This window comes from Gossypium hirsutum, chromosome D02 (genome assembly GCF_007990345.1).
Source record: "Gossypium hirsutum isolate 1008001.06 chromosome D02, Gossypium_hirsutum_v2.1, whole genome shotgun sequence".
Taxonomy (NCBI): domain Eukaryota; kingdom Viridiplantae; phylum Streptophyta; class Magnoliopsida; order Malvales; family Malvaceae; genus Gossypium; species Gossypium hirsutum.
The window spans coordinates 39,872,354-39,880,049 of record NC_053438.1 but is presented as its reverse complement, the minus strand read 5'-3'; the positions used below and the strand labels follow the sequence as shown (position 1 = coordinate 39,880,049).

Below are 7,696 nucleotides of genomic sequence, written 5' to 3'. Positions count from 1 at the left end.
CTGGGACTTAACCATGCACATTAACCTCACCTTTCGATGAGGGCAATATGGCTCAATAAAGAACAAGTGGACTAAATTCCTTTAGCCCTTACTCAACTTCCGTTATAATGCTTATTAGCTCAAACTATCACTGCACATTCTAGTGTTAGTGACTGCAATAACACTTCCGTGTTTAAAACATTCAAACCCCCAAGATTAAACAATAAAGTAGATTTAATAAGATAACATTTAACCAAGAATTCATTGTACTTCCATGCAATAGAAAATATAGATTAATCACCATCGTTTCCAAACAAAGAAGAAAGAATCGAGTGGAGAAGACTATTCCTAGTTAGCTCGACTGAATCTCTCAATTTTCTCTTGTCTCGCATTTAAAACTCCTCGTCTCATCAGGAATAAATCTGCAACAATCTTCACATTGGCTCACCCAAGGAAGGTTTAAGTTGCCATAGCCACAAGCTTAAAAAATATGGTAAGGAAAAATAGTGGTAAAAAAATTTCTCTTTTCATTCTTCTCACATTAACCTTTCATTTTTTTCTCAACAGTACAGGTGTCCTTCCCTCAGGATTCTTCTGTCCTTGTTCGTACAGGGTAGTTACACCGGGCTAGACAACTCACGTATTTTTGGTTTTTTATCCAGACAGTTGTCAATTACAACGACAATTCTAGACGCAATCTGGAATTAACTAATGCTGCGACATTAGTGCAGAAAGATAGCAAAATTAAGGATCAAATAGGCTAGGATTCACTGGGTTATAAAATGCAATTTACTAAACTAAAAATACTTAATTGTATGCTAAAGATAACTAAATGGGAACAAATTAACTATTCAACAGGGAGAAAAAATATGTTCTTTCTAGTACAATTACTCTTCGTATATACTTGAGTATATGCTTAACTGCTTGCAAGTGTCTTGGATCGAGATTTGCTTAATATTGACTCACCAACCCTACTGTGAAACCGCTATATGAAGTTGTGCATAAAATAACATACATGAGACTTCTTACTGCAGAAGCATAATGAACCTTTCTCATGTTTTCTCTTTTTTCTATTGTCTTTGGATAATGCTTCGAAGAAAGATGAAATCCTAATATAGAAGGTTGAGTCTTATTTGAATCGACCACTGCATAACATTCCAATATCTTATCTATGTATAAAGCTTGTGATAATGCTATCACTTTGCTTTTTCAATTCCTTAGGACCCAAATACCTAGAACAAAATTAGCTTCTCTAAAGTATTTCATGCTAAACTTTTGAGTTAACCATAATTTAAATGATGACAATGTCCCTACAACATTTGCAATGAGTAGAATGTCATCGACATATAAAACAAAGAAGACCACCTTTTTATCCCCAATACATTTATAAACATAAGGTTCATCTATGTTTTGCTCAAATACAAAAGTTTTGATCGCTTGATTCCATGAGTGGGATGCTTGCTTAAGTCCTTATATAGATTTAAGAATTTTGCAAACTTTATGCACATTTCCCATATATCCTATAATAGTTTATTTTTTAGTGGAAATAGAAATGGCAATTTTAGCACCCCGTATTTAGATGATTGACTCGATAAGCGTTAAATATTAATATTTACAAATATATTATATTATTATATTGATTTTTGGCCCGTTAATTTTAGTGAATGACTAGTAATTAAAGGACGAGGACTAAATTGTAAAAACTATAAAACTTGATCACTATTAAATTTTAGTTGATAAAAACCTTAATTAAGTTTTATTAAGGGAATCATTTGGTAAATTAAGCATTATTAGTTATTGGGATTCTTATTGCTTTGATTTAAGTTATAATATATTAAAAATTAAGTTAAAGGTTAAAATTAAAATAAGCAAAAGTTAACATCCATTCTTTATTTCTTCTTCTTCAACAGTGAGAGTCTAAGAAAGTTAGGGAAGCCATAGTTGAACCATATTAAGCTTTCCAACTGTGCATGTAAGTCCAATTCAAGTTTGTTTTTAGTAAATTTTATGTTTTTGAGATTGTTGTAGCTTAATCTAGCAAACTCAAGGACTATTTCATAAAACTGTTAAAAGTTTTAAGTGTTACCATTATTGATTTATAGAATTTCTTAATGTTAAATGATAGATTTATAAATGTTACGAATCCTGTTTCAATGCCCATTCAAACGTAGTAAACAATTAGGATACGATTGACATTCTAATAGGGTTAGAATGTGCACTTGTACGAGTTTGCACTTTGGTGCTTATACATTGCACTTCAGTGCCCCATTTTGAACTTTAGTGCCTCTGTTCACACTTCGGTGTCCCTGTTTGCGCTCTGGTGCCCCTGATTGCATAATCATGCCCCTTCTTACATTACGGTGCTCCCTAGTGTGGTGTAGTTACCCGGGTATCTGAATTACTTTTGCTATAGTTCATCGAGTTAATTAAAATTGTGAATAATTTTAATATGACTCCTTGATACATGTTGAATAAATGTGGAAGGATAGATTGTATAACTTGTTAAATATTGAATTACTTGGCTATTTGACACTACGATGAACTCACTTGTTTCTTGTGTATGGTTACATCAGGTTATTATTATGTTAATCATGTACTTATATATGCAAGATTGAGGTAAGTTGGTGTATAGTTATCTATAAACTTACTAAGCTATTAAAAGCTTACTCTGTTTCATTTTCTATTGTCTGTAGTTGACGTTTTGAGGAACTAGGTTGTTAGATCGACTTCAAGGCTCACACTATTAAGTTTCAGTTTTGGTAGATTTTACATTGTTTTTGTTCCAGTTTTGAGGCATGTGTATAAGTTGTGTCATGAGATCATGTGTTTTGAAGTTTAAGTATTGAAGTTGTAAAATTTGGATTTGGTTATTATATAATGTTAAGTTGAAAGTTATATGATATCCTTGGTTAGCATAAATGGTGGTTATACTTGGTTGATGTCTGGATAATATTGAAACATGTATGCGTTTGATGTTGATTCTTGGTGATACTTGAATAGGAGTTTAAGACATGCTTGTTAAATGACATTTAATAGGTTTGAGACCTATATGGTCAAGATTGGTATGTGTTAAGGAACGTTATTGGTTTGTTAAAAGGTAAGATTTGGAAAGTATTCATGGTAAAATGCACAATTGTAATATATTCTTGTATGTATGGTTGAGATTTATAATTGGAACATTTTGGTGTGGTATTGTTGGATATCTAGGTAATGTTTTAGAGTTTGAGTGTGATGGTGCAGAAATGACATATTGGTTAGACACTTTTAGGTTGATTTATTTCATGTTTATGTTTGATTTTGGATGTGAATTGAGCATGTTTTTATAGGACCATTTTTTGCCTTTGGAATTGCCTATTTGAATCGATTGAGTCTTGGTTAAATGGTATGGATTTAGGTCATACATTTTACCATACGACTGTGTGTCACACGGTTTTGTAACGCGACCATGTGCCATTGGTAACTATAATGCCTGATTATTAACACAGTCTTAGTCTCTCACATGACCCAACCACATAGCTGTGTGAATGTTTGTAAGATTTTACATTTAGGTCCTCATAGCCTCAATTTGTTGTATGAGCTGACGACATGGTCATGTGACTCAATTTTACACGGCTTTAGTCATTGGCACGGTTTGAGTACATGTTTGTGTGATACAACACTATACGGCTTGACCACACAGTTCTGTGATCTCTGTTTTGCATTTTGCCTATCTTTTCTGAAATGTTTCAATTCAATCCTTGATTAATTTTGAAATGATTTCAAATCTTTCGTAAACTTGATTTAATTGAATGTACAGAAGAAGAAGAAAGAGTTTTTCGAGTTAAAATAAGGAAACAGGTCTAAGCGAAGTATGAACAGGAATTTGTCCTTTTAAGTAAATATGCCCGAGGTATTGTTCTGACCAAAATTGAAATGTGTATTCAGTTTGAGGATGGTTTCAATAATGATATCAAAATGTTAGTCGGAGCCTTGAATTTATGGGAATTTGTGGAATTATCCAAACACGAGTAGAAAATGGAGGAAATTTGTAACGATAATAAGTAATGAAAATTAAAGTTCCAAGAATTCAGCAAACGAGGACAAGCTAGATCAATTTAGACTTATACTATAATGAAATTAAAAAAGGATGTTAGTCATTTTACTTCACCTTTAGGATCTATAGGGAGAGACAAATCAAGACCGAGTAATCTGAGATCAGTGAATTCACCAGCTGCTAGTGTGGCCAGAGTTAGAAAAAAGAGTAAACTAGTTTGTGATTACTGTGGTAAAAATCACTAAGCTGTCGTAATTCGGTGTAACATATTAAACTAGTTTTTGCATTTAAGGAGCTTGAATATAAGAATTTTCGTTATGTTTTAGTTAAGTTATCTTAGTTTTATTTACATTTAATAAAATGTGCAAATTGAGTCTTTTCTTGACCTTAGGGGATGAATAAGGCCTAAGGGTGAGCTAACGCACTTTCTGAGTGTGATAGAAACCATTAGAAGATTCAAACTTTGTGGCTTCGCAATTAAATATCAATACAATCAGGCTCTTTCATATACTCTATACTATCGATTTAATTAGCATGCTTTCTTTTTATATTGATTCTATATTGTCTCTGAAACAATGAGGAACTAATGCCTCTATGGGGGATTAGCGAGTCGAGGTATGATCTATTGACTATTTTGTAGGGTTACTCAACGAGTAACCTGTTTGGGAAAGAAAGAATGTGAAACAAACCCTAGGCCTGACAACCCTGAGAAGTCATCAAGGTGGGAATTAACCCAAAATTGGTATGGCCCATCCGTGAACACCTTCACCGCTATCAGTCTAGACTGTGAGGTCAGAAGATAAACAGTCCTTGCTGACTCATTATGTTAGTGGAAGATCGAAGGATCTTGCTAGGGTAGCAACTAGTTGATTGACGAGGAACCAGAAACAACAGTTGATGGAGATTACTGAAGTTAGCTAATCACCCGTAATTCAGATTTGATTTAATCTACCTTTTTATCTCTTGAACTTTTATTTCTTTTACGTTATTTTCTTTTATTGTATAAAAACCTTTAAACCACCCTTTTTATGTTTCCGTACTATAACTGATTCAAAGTACTAATTAGATATTTTTAGTGTTTAGATTAGAATTGACCTAGCATTCGCATCCCTTGGGTATGATCCTCGGAGTACTCATTTACTCTATTGTAAAAACTATATTATAACTCGACCCATATACTTGTGGATATTGCTTCATATTTCTATATCTTATTCTAGTATTCACACTCTTGACGTTAGTACGTCTGGAGGCGGTCAAGTTGTTGGCGTCATTGCCGGGGAGACAACATCACTAGTTCGATTTTAATTTTTGCATTTAAAAGAATAATTAGGAAATTTTTAGATAATAGATATGATTTTATTGTATTTTATTTACTAATCCTTTCTTTCTGGGTTTAGTGTATGACTTGCAATAGGGGCATGCCTATTGTAGCAGCCACAAATCCAGAGAGAATAATTTGAAGAAATCACCGACAACAACAGCAGTAGCAACAACAGATGCAAGATCCACCACCACTTGCTGCAGGTAGCGTACCACGTGAAAATCCACTACTCAGTGACGCTGACGATAACGACGTAGGAAACCCACCAGTACCACAACTACCCTCAAACATACATATGGCTCGGAATAAGCGAACGCTAAGGAATTATGCCTTACCAAGTCTGGACATGGTTCAGGAACGTATAGTAAGCCCGATAGTTATAGCTAACAATTTTAAGATAAAACTGACAGTGATTTAGGTCATCCAAAATAATCTGTAGTTCAGGGCACGATGATAGAGGACCCTAATCAACATTTAAAATGATTTCTCCAACTTTGTGATACTTTTAAGTATAATGGGGTCACTGATTAGGCTATTCGTCTTCGATTGTTCCCTTTCTCCTTGATTGATAATGCTTTTTCTTGGTTAGACTTGCAGGTACTAGGATCTATCATGACATGGGATGAACTCGTTGGAAATTTCTTACAGAAGTTATTCCCGATTAGCAAAGTAGTTCAACAAAGAAGAGAGATTGTTGTCTTTAGAAAGATGGAGGGAGAAATTTTCTATGAGGCATGGGAATGTTTTAAAATGTTCATTAAAAAATGCCCGCACCACAGATTTCCTGAATGGATACGACTGAAGGTATTTTAGAACGGGTTGGATGCGAACACACGATCTAGATTTGACGGAGCAACATGAGAAGCCCTTATAAATAGAACGTACTAGGATGCGCACGAAATCATTGACAACATTACACTAAATTCCTGTCAGTGGCCAATTGAATGATTTACATATGGCAAGAAACCCGCCATGGTAAAAGCTGTCCAAGAGGATGACAAGTATCAATAGTAAGTGGATAGACTCAACCGCATCGAATTTGCTTCTACACAGTCTATGCATGGGGGAGACAAACCACTCTTCCACTATATCAAAAATCCTACCGAGGATGTAAATTATATCGGGATAGTGGTGAAACCCTTATTCGAATACATATAATCCTGGCTGGAGAGATCACCCAAATTTAAGATAGGGAGAGAACCAAGGAGTAGGTAATAATTCAAATCAAGCTAATAGCATTAATTACCAACCTCCTTATTTGCAGAAACCGCAAGATAGGGCCAACCTAAGTGATTGTAACACCCTAAAATTTTAGAATTTAATTGTGATAATCTGCAGTAATTAAAATTTTGTATTTGTGGCTTTGTGGTTTTCTATGGTGTTTAAGGTCTAGAGTTCGAGTTGCATTATTAAAATTTTTGTTATTTTTAAAACAACCATTATCCATGTGTTATATAGTTAAGTGAAATTCTGTGTAAATCTATATCAAGAATGAGCCTGCTGGTTCACTAGTTAAGCATCTGTCTGTATTCTGTCTGGTTTTGAGTTTAAGTCCCATTGTATGCGTTAGAAAAATTTTGCTAAATGCTGGTCTGAGGATGGTGGTTAGTTAATAAATATTTTTAATGTCAATTTGTTCCTTTCCTTTTCCTCTTTTGTTATTGTTTTTCTTTCGTTTCCCTCATTTCTTTTTCTTCTTTTTCCTCTTTCAAGTGAGTTCTTTGATTGCATTCGAGAGGTGATTGTTGAAGTATTAAGAGTCCTAAGTGACTTAGAGCGTTGTTAGAATATTTCTATATAAGTTTTATGAATTTTTTAGTTTTTGTTTACGTAATTAAATTGGGAATTTGGAAGAGGGTATTCCTTCACGTGTTGTTACAAATTAGTTTGACAGATCGTCAGTAAGCGTTCGTTGTTGAAAGTTTCTTGGTGTCGATTTATTCGACATAATTGATTGAGTATTAATGTTTGTGTTGTCTAGTCAATGGATTGATTGTTGAATGGTTAATTAGGTTTCGGGTAGTCTCTGCATTGTTTCTCCATCAAAATTAGACCAAGTGCAAGCAAAAACTTTAATTTCACGAGTTTTGGTTGCCAAAAATGGTAGCTGTCAACGCCACACAGCCAGGCACATGGGTGTGTGTCCAGGCCATGTAAGCCACACAACCGTGTGCCAGGCCTTGTGGTTGGTCGTCTAGTTCATTGTTCATCGATTTAGGGCCACACGAGCAAGGCACACGGGCATGTGTCCAGGCCCTGTGTGGCCATATTAGTACAGGGTTCACACAGGCAAAGGACACGAGCGTGTGTCTAGGCCGTGTAAGTCACTATTCATTATCTTGGTGGCACATAGGAAAGGACAT

General features: G+C 34.7%; 1 non-coding gene across 1 annotated transcript; it reads right to left on the bottom strand.

Annotated features, from left to right (window-relative positions):
• Positions 1–6,009: 6,009 nt before the first annotated feature.
• Positions 6,010–6,115, bottom strand: LOC121214951 (small nucleolar RNA R71). Its single transcript, XR_005910687.1, has one exon. It is a non-coding gene; the product is annotated as a small nucleolar RNA R71 (small nucleolar RNA).
• Positions 6,116–7,696: the final 1,581 nt, after the last annotated feature.